The sequence below is a fragment of the Engystomops pustulosus genome, chromosome 3, assembly GCF_040894005.1.
Source record: "Engystomops pustulosus chromosome 3, aEngPut4.maternal, whole genome shotgun sequence".
NCBI classification, from domain to species: domain Eukaryota; kingdom Metazoa; phylum Chordata; class Amphibia; order Anura; family Leptodactylidae; genus Engystomops; species Engystomops pustulosus.
Window position 1 is genome coordinate 111,310,347 of NC_092413.1, and position 16,762 is coordinate 111,327,108.

Here is a 16,762-nt window from a genome sequence, read left to right on the forward strand (position 1 = left end):
AGTGGCCCATCTGGAGAAAATATGAGGAAATCACACAAATAAACCAAAACATACTGACCCAGAAGATCCTAAAAATGTAATTTACAAACTATTGGAAGACTCTAGGTGCATTGAAAAATCCTAAGGGTATCACCAGGTATTCATGTTATCCTTCTGGCATATAAATGCGGTCTTCCCCTCATTCCCCTCTCTGATTCTGATTGAACTGTAGGTCCTGTGGAGATCAATCTTAGTGATTAAACAAATTAGGGATAAATGGAGTGGATATTGTTTTATTAATATAATTTATTAAGTTCACAGTGGTCAACACATGGTATGAGTCCACCTTCTTTCTTTGCATCAAAAAAGAAACCGTCCCATAGGAGAGTTAGAGTGGTGAATCTGTCCTTTTTAAGACTGTCTCATATGTATTCCTGCATAGCTATCCTCATATTCTGGAGGGACACATTTAAAGTTCTTCCCTTGGGATACTTAGATCCTGGAAGAAAATCAATCCCATCATCATAAATCCTGTGCGGGGTACATACTTAGCAGAACTTTAATAAAAAATAACAGCAAAATCAGAAATGTACTCACAGCGCTAACCATGGGAGACCCAAAATTACATCAGCTGACACATTTTTTTAAGACGTAAAACTTCACCAGCATAATGTTACCTGGGGGAAATCAAAACACATTTTTCCCAATTTTATAAGAGTAGATAACCTGCCATAAGGCCATAACCTGCTCTATGGCACCAAGGTCAGGGTAACCAACACAGGCATCTTTAACTAAATCTGATAAACCCTGTTTAAAGAGAGCCTTCAAGGAAGGTTCACACCAGTCCAGGGTCAAACAGTGTTTACAGAACTACATGCAATATCCCTCAGCAGAGCGTTTATCTCACTGGAGGGAGAGGAGTTGAGATTCCACAAGCACAATATGATCTGGATCAGCAGTTTGGATGTTTTTTAAGGAAATATTGGCTAGCAGCTATGCAGTCTTCATGCAGGATATCAGAGTTTAGAGATTCCACATTCACAGTTGCCTATTTTGTGATATCTGGTAGTGAACTTAAGTTTTACTATTTACAAAAGGTATCAGTAAAGTTTACAAGTCTCAACACCAGAAATAATTGGTATCCTTTGTTTCCTTTGTATCCTAGGTAGCATGTAGAATGTAGCTATACTGGGAATGTCTGGTATTAGTTCCAGTAGAGTGTCTGATATTAGATTGAACCCATTGATGGTCTGTGTAAGTTCTTGTCCAACACATCTGATTTTACATATCCATTTTGTCTTTTTATTCTTGTGATATGTGTCAGGCTCCAGGGGTAGTGGACCCACTGGACCACCACGGCCGATGACGCAAGCCGACACCTGGGAGCAGAATCTAAGTGGCACCTGGTTTTTACCAGAGCACACCACAAAGTGGGTTGAAATTGATGCGGCGTGGTACCACCAGGTCATTCCACAGGTGCGACTTTGTCAAGACAGGCAGCAGAGGAGCATAGTCAGGAACGGAACCAGGGTAACAATGGAAAATCACAATAACAGCGCAGGGCATAGGAACAAGCTTTCTCTCGGGCACAAGCTTCCTCTAGGGTGTGTAGGGAGAGGCTGGTTTATATGGAATTCTGGGAAATGGTCAGCGGCAATTAAGGATGCGCTGGCCCTTTAAATCATCTGAAGCTGACCCACGCGCACCCTAGGTGATGGGAACAGGAAAGGAAACAGGTAACATGCGCGGGCGCCACGCTGGCAGACAGAGAGGGGCCGTGTGGTCGCGGGAGCAACTGTGACAATATGCCTGTGATATTGTTTCTACTCCAAAATATCTCTTTCAGTTGCAATCTGTGGAAAAATGTCTCCATTCACTGTATCTGGGAATGCCCTAAGATAGAAAACTTTTGTTTTGAGTGGGCCATTTTCACCATTTACCCAACCTCATCAAATTACTTTATTACATTTCTGCAGCTGCATGAAAGCCAATTTTACAAGATTGGGTTAATCCTTGGGCTCCCTCTAAAACTCTTTTTATCCAAAAATTTACATACTTATTTAGGATGGATGGACTGAGGCACTACACAAAGAAAGAAAAGTCAAGAAATTCTTTATCTTCTGGGAATCATTCATCAATATTCTTTCCCAAAGAATTAAAACAAAATTACAGAGATACTTCCCATGGGCAATTTCTGTACCGGGGGTATTGGGGGTGACGGGGCTGCATATAATTAATCCATGGGGGTGAGGAGGAAGTATGTAATGAATCCATGTTGCTATGTGAGTTTACTGCAAAAGGGCCCACTGAAACCTGAAGCCAGCCCTGCTTTAATACCACATCATGTCATTCATGGATTCTTGGGGGGCTACCTTACAAGGTAGCAAAAGGAGGCAATATTTTCCTTATCCCATCTTGGAAATCATATTTCTATTGCTTATACTGATAAAGTTTTACAGCAGAGGATAATGCATCAAAACTGTGTTGTGTTGTGTATTTTGCTTTCCTTTAGATCTACTCTCATCCTTAATCGAATTATTTCAATTTCTTTTGTTTGTTGATGATGAGTTTATGGCGATTTATCCAAAATTTTCACTTAGGCCTAACCCAGTTCTTTGAATTATTACATAATTAAGCTCTAATAATAACATACCGTATACATTGGGGAAATTCTCCACAATTACAAAACAGGATGAATTCACCCAGATACACCAATAGCCACCACTAAGAAAACACTTCTCTGGATCAGGCCACACTATGAAAGATTTTAAAGTCTTATACTATAAAGTCTCTTCAGCAAATCCGAGAGAGGTGAACCTGGGAATTTCAGCAGTTGATAATCTTCACCTGGATTTATGGCTCACTTCACTTCAAACTCACTTCAAAATTCCTGAGAGACTTACTACAGATTTCTACTTTAATAAGCCATTAACCCCATTGCCCTTCATTATTTAAAAAAAACTTCACATACTAATTATCTTTGCGTAACATCTCGTATATGCCTCTTTGCCCCAACAGTTTGTAAATAAAATTTTTCTGTTTTCTGTTTAGCCAAAATCATAAAAGGAACCCATGGAAGAATGGACCAAAATCTCCATACAGGAGGTTCCTTCAATTTTCATCACCAACAAAGGCTTTTGTAATAGCTTTTATTACCTTTTCAGTGTATCATTTCACAATATTGCACAACTTAATTGATGGGCGTCTATGCTGTGATTTCTTTGCTAATGAGGAATGGATGGATTTTTTCAAACATTTCATTGGAATTTCATGTCAATACCACTGGTAGAAGGAACTTTGGGGAGTGCCTTCTTTCAGGGTCTCTAAGCTCTTCTTTCCTGCCTCCCTACTTCTTTTGCTGGAAATCTTGCGGCAATAGTGAGTAATAGCTCCAGGGTCGCACTGGCCCACTGGTGGACTGGAGGACAGAAGGAGTCTGAGAGAAGGACGGGGGTCTGAAGGTGGAAAATAGAGAAGTCTGAAGGATGACAGAGGGGGTCTGGAGAAAGACAGAGGGCCTTGGTGGTGGAGGACACAAGGGTCTGTAGGAGGTGGACCGAGGAGTCTCAAGAAAGAGGACAGAAGAGTCTGGAGGTGGATGACAGATGGGTCTGGAGGTGGAGGACAGAGGGGGCCTGTTTTTGGAGGACAGAGTAGTCTGGAAGAAGACAGGGGGGTTCGGAAGAAGATAGAGGGGTCTGGATGGGGGACTGGAGGAGGAAAGAGGGGTTTGGAGGAGGACATTAGAGTCTGGAGGAGCGGGACAGAGGGGTCTGGAGGAGCGGGAAAGAGAGGTCTGGAGGGGAGCGGGACAGAAGGGTCTGGAGGAGTAGGACAGAGGGGTCTGCAGGAGGACAGAGGGATGTGGAGGAGGACAGAGTCGTCTGTAGGAGGAGGACCGGGGGTCTGGAGGAAGATAAAAAGGTCTGGAGGGGGATAAGGGGGTCTGTAAGAGGACAGAGGGAGATTAGATGGAACTGGAGGAGGACAGGGTGACTGTAAGAGGACATGGGGATCAGAAGGAGGACAGAATGGTCTGGGAGGAGGACAGAAGGGTCTGGAGAAGGAGGACACAGGAGTCTGGAGTGTATATATATAAAACAGTTCATTAGTAAGGGCACCATATTAGTGGCCATTATATAGGCACAGTAATTAAATGGAGAGGGCTACAGTATATATAATATTATTAATAAGTGATTTTATGCAGGTGGCACAATAGTTTTGTTATTGGGGTGTGTGTTTGATATGTGTGGGGGGCACAGTGTGGTCAGTTGTGTTGTAGGGAGTAGATATTATTTAGGAGCACAGTTTGGGATAATTATTTTTTTTGTTACAACATTGCGGAGATGTGCTGCCTGGAGCTGAAGACATCAAGACAATTGCTGGAAAATTCTGCAGCCATAAATAATGACAGGGAGAAGTCATGAAATCACTTTTGACCTGTGAGGTACCAGATCTAATTTCTGCCTGTGTAGTGTTGCATTGTATCCATAATGTCAGTGAGTTGAGTCTGCATTCTGCATATGAAGGATGTGGAGTTATTGGGCCACCAGCGTTTGCACCAGTTTTCTGTCTGACTTTGCATATGTATTTATGATGGTAGGGTTCTTTTTCTTAATGATACTCCAAAGGTGGATTAAATTAGACTTTGTTGGGGGCTTCTTCCTATGTTGAAGTTTGTATCGCACATTTTTTTGTTTATGTGAGGATTGGTGTAGTCAATGGTTGTAGTTTGTTTTACTGTTAATACCGTAAATACTGTAAATAAAAAGAAAAATCACTGCACTTTTTTGTGACTATATTCAATTATCGCATTGCTTATATTTCCTTCTCTCCTCTAAGTAATAATTGTGACAATGGCCACATATAGTTAAGCTGATATGGAAGTAATTATGGCCTTTTACTGTGATCGTTGAGTGACAAGCTATGGTATGCAAAAGTGATCATCAAGTGATTAAAGTGATCATTTGATAAAGACTGATTAGTAGACTATTTACTCCATTATGTTTCCTTTTACTTACCTCCTTCGTGTTGTCAAATGGCAAAGATGATAAATTTGTAGTATAACTTGATCTTAAGATATGCAATGAATCATTACAGTTAAGTATACCATACAACAATGTATGCAAAATGCAAGTAAGACAGTAGGATGTGACTGTACTCACACTTTAGGGAAAAAAAACTGCTTATACAGCAGGTGTGTCTGTTTTATTTGTTCCCATCAGTATCATCTCTCTCTCTCTCTATAAATGTGAGAACTTCCAATAATAATGTTTCCAATAATACACATTTTATTCATCCACATTTTATGTGGATACTGAATACCTTCTCTATTAGAATTGAATTACAAATGATTATACTTGAGGGTACCATATATACTAAAGAACAATTTTTGTGGTGAAAAAGCCACATTTATACTCCAGTGAGCAGTTCCCGGAGATGCAAGGGGAATGAGAGGGGAAGATAATCAATTGCATCTGTGTGCTCTGACTGTGCACACTGTATAATTTCATCTGCCTTATAAAGTGTGCCTGGAAAGTGGGCATGTCTCTGTCTACTCTGCTGCATGGGAAGCCAACGAGAGAAAAGGAAGCTGGAACAGGGGATGAAGAATAGAGTTATTATTAAGAGGGCTCTGCTGGACATTTCATTATTAAGTGGGATCTTCTGAACATTTAATTCATTTCGGGGCTGCTGTGGATATTTTATCAAAGAGGGGAGGCTGCCATGAACATTTCACTAATGAGGTGAGGTTGCAGCTGGCTATTTAATTAAATAGGCAAGATGCTGTGAGCAATAGAGATGGGCGAATTAGAGAAAATTCGATTCGACCCAGTTCGCTGAATTTTCAGAGAAAATTAGATTTGAACCGAATTGAAACGAATCAGGGCATGTGACGTAACGGTATGTCACATGCCGGTTGCGGGTGCATGGAGAGGGCTCACTGGCTGAGCCCTCTCTATTGCCAGTAAGTCTTTGCTGCATATTGCAGCAAAAGCTTACCAGGAACACCTGCGGCCGGTGCTAGCACCGATCGCGCGTGTTAACCTGCAGAATGCCAGAGCAGTGATCCGTCGACATGACAGCCTTGGTTTAACCCCTTCATTACAATGTGCGATCAGCACATTGTAATGAATGAGGCAAATCCCCATATACTGCCATACTGAAGTATGGCAGTATATGATAGGATCGATCAGACATCCTAGAGTTAAAGTACCCTAGGGAGTCTGAAAAATAGTAAAAATAAAAATAAAAAAAACTTTAAATAAAAAAATTATAATAAAAAAACCTAAAAATTCAAATCACCCCCCTTTCCCTAGAACTGATATAAAAATAAATAAACTTCTGAAAATGTAGAAGGATAGGGAAATATTCCAGCACTCCAAGTCTTCTAAAATCATAGCATTTTATTCTTCATATTAAAAGTGTGCAGCCATATCCAGTGTGACCACTGATACACGATCTACGCTTTTCGGACTAAATTATGGAGTCCTTAGTCATGATCTAGATCTAGACTGTAGATGCTGTATGCACTATCCTGAGCGGATTTTTTTTCCCTTTTTTTTCCCTTTTTCCAAACTTCTGAAAATGCCTGATCTATAAAAAAAATAAGGCTTTCATTGCGTTTAACTCCGTAACGGAAAATAGCGCCCTAAGTCGAAACTGCCATTTTGAAAAATATAAAAAATTCAATAAAAAGTGGTATCCCTACCGCCATACACTGAGGGACACTACTGACATACAGTGAGGGACACTACCCCCATACAGTGAGGGACACTATCCCCATACAGTGAGGGACACTACCATCATACAGTGAGAAACACTACCCCCATATAGTGAGGAACACTACCCCTATACAGTGCGGAACACTACCCCCATACAGTGCGGAACACTACCCCCATACAGTGAGGAACACTACCGCCATCCATTGAGGAATACAGCCATACAGTGAGGAACACTACCGCCATACAGTGAGGAATACAGCCATACAGTGAGGAACACTACCCCCATACAGTGAGGAATACTAACCTCATACAGTGAGGAACACTACCCCCATATAGTGAGGAATACTACCCCCATACAGTGAGGAACACTACCGCCATCCATTGAGGAACACTACCGCCATACAGTGAGGAATGCCACCGCCATACAGTGTGGAACACTACCTCCCATACATTGAAGAATACAGCCATACAATAAGGAACACTACTCCCATACAGTGAGGGACACTACCGCCATACAGTGAGGAATACAGCCATACAGTGAGGGGGACACTACCGCCATACAGTGAGGAACACTATCGCCATACAGTGAGAAACACTACCGCCATATAGTGAGGAACACTACCACCATACAGTGAGGAATACAGCCATACAGTGAGGAACACTACCACCATACAGTGAGGAATACAGCCATACAGTGAGGAACACTACCTCCCATACAGTGAGGGACACTACCCCCATACAGTGAGGAACACGACCTCCATACAGTGAGGAATACAGCCATACAGTCAGGGACACTAACACCATACATTGAGGAATACAGCCATACAGTGATGGACAATACCGCAATACAGTGAGGAACACTACTCCCATACAGTGAGGGACACTACCGCCATACAGTGAGGAACACTACCGCCATACAGTGAGAAACACTACCGCCATACAGTGAGGGACACGACCTCCATACAGTGAGGAATACAGCCATACAGTCGGGGACACTAACACCATACATTGAGGAATACAGCCATGCAGTGATGGACAATACCTCCATACAGTGAGGAACACTACTGCCATACAGTGTGGAACACTACCTCCATACAGTGAGGGACGCTACCTCCATACACTGAGGGACACTTCCACCATACACTGAGGGACACTTCCACCATACAGTGAGGGACACTTCTGCCATACAGTGAATGACACTACCGCCTTACATTGAGGAACACTACCGCCATACAGTGAGGAACACTACCCCCATACAGTGAGGAACACTACCGCCATACAGTGAGGAACACTACCACCATACAGTGAGGAACACTACCCCCATACAGTGAGGAACACTACCCCCATACAGTGAGGAACACTACCTCCATACAGTGAAGAACACTACCCCCATACAGTGAGGGACACTACCGCCATACAGTGAGGAACACTACCCCCATACAGTGAGGAACAGTACCGCCATGTTCCTTTCTTCTTCCCAGAGTTCTCTGCCCCATGTAACACGTTGTGCTCATGGCCATTTTGCTAATAAAGTGGGTTAAAAAAAATAAATGAAAAAAAAATATATATATATTTTTAAAATTCGAAATTTGTTCCCACAAATCACTGTAAACTTTGGATTTGTGATGAATCAAAGTTTTCCTGAAATTCTAAAACAATTTAGAATTGTTAAAATCGATTCGCCCCTTTCTCTATTGAACATTTCTTTGTTGAGGGGAGCTTTCTGACCTTTTTTTTTAGTGAGAGGAGACTACTGGACATTTTATTAAAGAGTAGCTACATTTCCTACTATAGGCTTATGTTCAAGTGAATACGTTTTCACAGTTTTTTTGTGGTGAACTAAGGGAAAATGGCTTACAAAGATTGAAATAATTATTTTAGCCTTGGCTAATTTTGTAAGTTTGCCCACTGACAAAGACATGAACAATCAACATTTTTAAGGGTAGGTTAATTTTAACATGAGATTTGGATAAATCCTGAAAATCACATAGTATTAATTATATAATTTATTTTCATTTTGCTGAGAGATATAAGTATTTGATCACCTACCAACCATTAAGAGTTCTGGCTCCTACAGACCAGTTAGATGCTCCTAATCACCTCGTTACCTGCATTACTCACTCAATTAATGGGGTTTTGCTGTTATTTGAAAAGAGAGAGTTTCCTCTTCCATATATACACCTGGTCGAACATGCGGCCACCCGGGGCACAGACCATGTGAAGCAGGTGGAGGGCACTAACTCGTCTCTGTCCACCTGCTTCACATGGACACTACCCCCATACAGTGAGGGACACTATCCCCATACAGTGAGGGACACTACCATCATACAGTGAGAAACACTACCCCCATATAGTGAGGAACACTACCCCGATACAGTGCGGAACACTACCCCCATACAGTGAGGAACACTACCGCCATCCATTGAGAAATACAGCCATACAGTGAGGAACACTACCGCCATACAGTGAGGAATACAGCCATACAGTGAGGAACACTACCCCCATACAGTGAGGAATACTAACCTCATACAGTGAGGAACACTACCCCCATATAGTGAGGAATACTACCCCCATACAGTGAGGAACACTACCGCCATCCATTGAGGAACACTACCGCCATACAGTGAGGAATGCCACCGCCATACAGTGTGGAACACTACCTCCCATACATTGAAGAATACAGCCATACAATAAGGAACACTACTCCCATACAGTGAGGGACACTACCGCCATACAGTGAGGAATACAGCCATACAGTGAGGGGGACACTACCGCCATACAGTGAGGAACACTATCGCCATACAGTGAGAAACACTACCGCCATATAGTGAGGAACACTACCACCATACAGTGAGGAATACAGCCATACAGTGAGGAACACTACCACCATACAGTGAGGAATACAGCCATACAGTGAGGAACACTACCTCCCATACAGTGAGGGACACTACCCCCATACAGTGAGGAACACGACCTCCATACAGTGAGGAATACAGCCATACAGTCAGGGACACTAACACCATACATTGAGGAATACAGCCATACAGTGATGGACAATACCGCAATACAGTGAGGAACACTACTCCCATACAGTGAGGGACACTACCGCCATACAGTGAGGAACACTACCGCCATACAGTGAGAAACACTACCGCCATACAGTGAGGGACACGACCTCCATACAGTGAGGAATACAGCCATACAGTCGGGGACACTAACACCATACATTGAGGAATAGAGCCATGCAGTGATGGACAATACCTCCATACAGTGAGGAACACTACTGCCATACAGTGTGGAACACTACCTCCATACAGTGAGGGACGCTACCTCCATACACTGAGGGACACTTCCACCATACACTGAGGGACACTTCCACCATACAGTGAGGGACACTTCTGCCATACAGTGAAGGACACTACCGCCTTACATTGAGGAACACTACCGCCATACAGTGAGGAACACTACCCCCATACAGTGAGGAACACTACCGCCATACAGTGAGGAACACTACCACCATACAGTGAGGAACACTACCCCCATACAGTGAGGAACACTACCCCCATACAGTGAGGAACACTACCGCCATACAGTGAGGGACACTACCCTTATACAGTGAGGAACACTACCGCCATACAGTGAGGAACACTACCTCCATACAGTGAAGAACACTACCCCCATACAGTGAGGGACACTACCGCCATACAGTGAGGAACACTACCCCCATACAGTGAGGAACAGTACCGCCATGTTCCTTTCTTCTTCCCAGAGTTCTCTGCCCCATGTAACACGTTGTGCTCATGGCCATTTTGCTAATAAAGTGGGTTAAAAAAAATAAATGAAAAAAAAATATATATATATTTTTAAAATTCGAAATTTGTTCCCACAAATCACTGTAAACTTTGGATTTGTGATGAATCAAAGTTTTCCTGAAATTCTAAAACAATTTAGAATCGTTAAAATCGATTCGCCCCTTTCTCTATTGAACATTTCTTTGTTGAGGGGAGCTTTCTGACCTTTTTTTTAGTGAGAGGAGACTACTGGACATTTTATTAAAGAGTAGCTACATTTCCTACTACAGGCTTATGTTCAAGTGAATACGTTTTCACAGTTTTTTTGTGGTGAACTAAGGGAAAATGGCTTACAAAGATTGAAATAATTATTTTAGCCTTGGCTAATTTTGTAAGTTTGCCCACTGACAAAGACATGAACAATCAACATTTTTAAGGGTAGGTTAATTTTAACATGAGATTTGGATAAATCCTGAAAATCACATAGTATTAATTATATAATTTATTTTCATTTTGCTGAGAGATATAAGTATTTGATCACCTACCAACCATTAAGAGTTCTGGCTCCTACAGACCAGTTAGATGCTCCTAATCACCTCGTTACCTGCATTACTCACTCAATTAATGGGGTTTTGCTGTTATTTGAAAAGAGAGAGTTTCCTCTTCCATATATACACCTGGTCGAACATGCGGCCACCCGGGGCACAGACCATGTGAAGCAGGTGGAGGGCACTAACTCGTCTCTGTCCACCTGCTCCTGTCCTCTCCCTGCCCCTCATCACACTGCTTCCCCAGCTACAGCTGGGGAAGCAGGAGGAAGAGAAAGCCGTGGGAGCGTGGGCTTGCTAAGTGATTCTATTACTTTAAAAAGGGCCAGTATATATATATATATATATATATATATATATATATATATATATATATATATATATATATATACACACACACACACACAAGTGAAACAAGTGAAAATATGTCTTATATTCTAGGTTCTTCAATGTAGCCACCTTTTGCTTTGATTACTGCTTTGCACACTCTTGGCCTTCTCTTGATGAACTTCAAGAGGCCATCAGCAGAAAAGGGGTCACATCACAGGTGCCCTGTCAGGTTTAATAAGTGGGATTTCTTGCCGTATAAATGGGGTTGGGACCATCAGTTGTGTTGTGCAGAAGTCAGGTGGATGCACAGCTGATAGTCCTACCGAATACACAGTTAGAATTTGTATTATGACTAGAAAAAAGCAGCTAAGCAAAGAAAAACAAGTGGCAATCATTACTTTAAGAAATGATAAAGTCAGTCAGTTTAAAAAAAGTGGGAAAACTCTGAAAGTGCCCTCAAGTGCAGTTGCAAAAACCATCAAGCTCTACAAAGAAACTGGCTAACATTTTTTTTTAAATTGCGCTTATGCTGGAGCTTAAATACACCTAATCTAAGAAGGCTTACAGAGCACAGGCCGGCTGTCTGAGGCCAGCAATTCTAACTGCATGTTGTTTTTGTTTGGATAGTACTGTGTCTGGAGACCTGTGCAGACATTGGGGCACATTTACAAAGAAAAGGGCCCCTTTCCTGCCGCAAACACTACCTAGAAAACCAGTATGTCCCCCTCCCTCTTGGCAACGAGTATGTCCCCCTCCCCCTAGACAATGAGCATGTCCTCTCCTCATTGGCAATGAGCATGTCCTCTTCCCTTTGAAAACAATGATGTCACCCTACCCCTATGGCAACAAGTAATTTTTTGTGTGTGTTTGCTTTTTTTGTCCAACAGGGCCGTGCCTGCTGTGGACTACTTCAGATTCAAAGCATTATGTCGTTGACCAGCATTTTATTAACAAATAAAATGGTAAACGAGCGTGTGTCTGCGTTTTTATTTCAATAACATTTTCTATATGTTAGTAAAAGTGTGTGTTTTTTTTCTTTGCAACACTCTACATAGTCTGCCATGGTAGTGGTGCTGACTAGTTGGCAATGCTCAACCTATTGTGCCAGTGTCCCCCACTTGCCTTCTAAAATGGAACGCATCTAAGTACGGTTATGCCAGCTACATTTGTATAGCATTTTGGGCCAATTCCACACTTTTTTGTGACATCTTAAGCATTCATGTCATTGTAGTTAGGAGTTGTGCAAACTGGGATTGATGCACAATGCACAATTAAAACGTGATGGCGGCACCCCTGCCATGTGCTGCATCTATTTACCTGCTATGCAGTTGTCTTCTTCTTAGGAGCTTGCAAATGCCATTTTCTGTGCGTGGGGATACAAAATGGCCACCCCCAGAAGCATAAAAGCACAAAATGGCTGACCACAGAAGAAACTATGAGGCTAGTTTGTATCCCACGGAATATTGCACATGTCACAGTTGGCTCACTTGGAAACTGACATCATAAAGGGCTTTGTTCTGCTGACAGCTGTGGCTGTCTCACTGCTCATTCAAACTCTGCAGCTCTTCAAGGAAGCAGCAGGAGATGCCGTGCATTGGGGTGGTCATCTACGGGCTCATGAAAACGCCAGGAGGGATAATGGCCCATGCCAAGAAAGCTAGGCTTTGGGAAGATTTAAAGCACGTACCATAATGATAAAATCATAAAAGTTGTGTATCATGTTCTTTTGCATGGGACCATATGACCGCCCGCTTTAGTCCTGCAGACAAATATGTTTTAGGAGGATATTTGCAGCAGGGCAAGTCACAATCTAGACGTCCGCACCCACAGCTTTCTCAATGAAAAGTAGCATCAGCCTGGGCCATTTACCTCTGTCTGCTAAACACCAGTCTTTAATAATCCAGTTAAAAGTCACACTTTTGCTTTGGAATGAAAGGTCTACATCTGGGCAAGAGTCTACATGGGTGTACAGCTTGCTTCATGGAGTGCATTTAGCTCCCAACATCTAACCTATTGTGCCAGTGCCCCCACTAGCCTTCTTAAGTGCAACGTGTCTAAGAATGGTTATGCCAGCTTCATTTGTATAGCACTTCAGGCCAATTCCAAACCTTTTTATTGTGACATCTGAAGTGTTCATGTCAATGTAGTTAGGAGTTTTGAAAACTGGGATTGATGCAAATTACAAAAGATTTAAACATGACGGTGGCACCCCTGCATCTATTTACCTGCTAGGCGGTTGTCTTCTTCTTAGCGGTTTTCTAGCCCCATTTTCTGTCTGTGTCCACAGATGCTTGGCAGTGGGGATTTCCCTTGGAAACTGGGACCATGACATCATAAAGGGACTTGTTCTGCTGGCAGCTGTGGCTGTCTCACTGCTAATTCATGCTGTAAAGCTCTTTAAGGAAACAGCAGGAGATGACCCTGGGGCGGTCATCTCCGGGTTAATAAAAACCCCAGGAGGAGTAATGGCCATGCCAAGAAAGCTAGGCTTAGGGAAGATTTAAAATGCATAGCAAGCATAGGGGTGCATTTCTGTCAGGTTTTCCAATGTTTTCGGGGATCGCCCTGTGGATTGCGTCACATTGCGATCGGATTGTGTCGCAATTGCGCCGGCTTTCACGCGACACAAATTGGGGGTGGGCCGACGGATGATCCGCCGGATTCAGACAATGCGCGGGATTTAACAAATCAATTTGTGATGCATCCAATGCACTTACATGCAACGGGAGGAAGATGGTGGACCTGATCGGGGAAGCGACACATGCAGGGAATTGGGTGCACGATCTCATGAATCGTGGCAGACGGGCATTCCGGCGGACATCATTCATTCATTTATTTTTTTTTTTTTTCCAAAAATTTTTATTTGCACATAAAATCACAGAATAGAATAATTCCAATGATACATATACAATACATATAAGTGCACAACCTTCAGTATATAACCCACCCCCCTCTCTTTTCCCTTCCCCTTCTTCTTCAATTTTTGTTATGTATCCTTGTATTAATATCTATGGCAACAGTAACAGAACAATTACAATTACGTAAATGGACTTTTATGCTCGGTATAACTATTTCTTGGTCATCTCTTATGGCGCATAGTGTTTTGTATCATTACTCGAGACAAAAAAGGTGAACAAAAGGGGATGAAGAGCTTATTCCTTTTACCAATCCTCTTACAATGGATTAATCCCCGTTACCATCAATTTATCACCATTTCACCCTTTCCCCCCAATCCCCTTATCCCCCCTCCCTCTTACCGACAGAGAGTAAAAAAAAAAAAAAAACGAAAACAAAAAAAAACCTAGATACATATACCTTCAGGGTTCCAATTCCCCCATACACTTTCCCATTTTTTCCTTCCTTCCAATCCTTGCCTTATAAACCATACTTTTTCGTATTTCTTAATTTTTTCCACCAAATTGAGCCATCCTTCTATTGAAATGGCCCCTGCATTCCCCCAATTTCTTGCGATAAACACTTTTCCCAGGTGCGTAACTCTCTGCACCAAAAGCTGAGCCCCTTGATCTACTCCGCATCTCTCCATATCCACCAGAATCGCCATGGTTTCAATTCATAATAGTGGAAGGAAAAAGTCACAATCTAAGATGTCCCCACCCCCAGCATTCTCAATGCAAAGTAACATCAGCCTGGGAAACTTGCCTCTGTCTGCTAAACACCAGTCTTTAATAATCCAGTTAAAAGCCACACTTTTGCTTTGGAATCCAAGATCCACATCTAGGGGTAGCATCTACCTGGGTGTACGACTTGCATTTACATATCTTCCAACCATCCTGGATTTGGCGGGACAGTCCCGTTTTTTCTCCTCTGTCCCGCCATCATGGGCAGCTGGGAGCTTGTCCCGGCTCTTTGTCCCGCCTAGTATACTTTCAAAGCCAGAACTTGCGGTACTGTATGACTTCTACAGAGATCAGGCAGGGAATCCTTTTGAGAGATGTGTCGGGTTAGGGGCAGAGCAGGGACTACGTCATCAGGTTTAGATCACCATCTGTCTACACATCTCCCAGGGCTTCTCCATACACAAGGTCTCTATTTGAACCCAAAACCCCAACACTCCAACTGGCATAGAGATGGAGATCCTCTATCCACTAGGCTATGGGCTTAGTGGTTGTCTATGAGAGGATTTACTAAATGGCTGCCCGCAGAAGAAACTATGGGGGAGATTTATCATTAGTCCTATGTAGCTTCTTGGCATATATTTGTCGCAAATTTCATGTAATGGCGGAAAAATTACACCACAGAGGCATATATCAACTTTCATGAGTGTGCAACACCAGATTTATCAACTGCGAATTTTCAAGAGAACACAAAACCACGCCACATAGGAGGAGTGGGGGGGGGGGATTTGCGGTAGTTTTTCCACCGCAAGCTTGGTTTTCTCCTTTGTGCTGCATCTATCTTCCTATCTGTTTTTTCCCTTGTGTTCGTTTGATTTATTTTCAGGGTGTTTTTAACCCCTTAGCGCTCTGCACCGTAGTTGTCCTGCTAATAGCTCAGCGCAGTACAGCTACTGTGCAGAGACTATGCCGGTTCAGCTCTGCACAGGAGCAGAACCAGCATTTAACCTGCGTTCCAGGGATCTTTCCCCCACGATCGGCGCCCCAGTTCCATTTAAGGGGGCGCCATTCGCTGCTATGGCATCTTTGGGGGCCGATTGGGACCCCAGAGATGCCTGAAGTCTATGCATGTGCATAGGCTGACACTGCTAATACCCTGCAATACATAAGTATTGCAGAATATTACCATGAACAAGCAATCAGATGATTGCTTGTTCATGTCCCATGGTGGATCAAGGAAAAAAAGTAAAAAAAAAGTTTTTCAATAAAAAATAACTTTATAAATCACTAAAAATGCCCATAAGCCCCAAAACATATAAATAGACAAAAAACGCTCGAAAAGTCTAAATCATAACAAAAACCCCACATATATATATATAGTATGACTGCGTCCGTAACAATCCGTAGAATAAAAAAAGATAACAATTGAACCCGTACGATGAACGTCGTAAAAAAAACTTTAAAAACCCGCCAAAAATTATGATTTTACCTATTGAATCCAACTAAAAATGCAATAAAAAGTGATCAACAAAACATATGTATTCCAGAAAGATACTGTTGCAAAGAACTACATTTCCCGCAAAAAACAAGCCATCAATCAGCTCTGTAGCCTAAAAGGTAACAATGTTATGCCACTTGGAAGACGGCGATGCACAAATGATAGATTTCCCCCCACATTAGGGTTTTATTTGGCAAATTTAGTAAAACATATTCATGTCTGGTATCCACGTAATCGTATCGACCCATAGAATAAAGATAACATGATTATTAGTCTATACGGTTAACACGAAAAAAAAAAAGAAAGTAAAAAAATA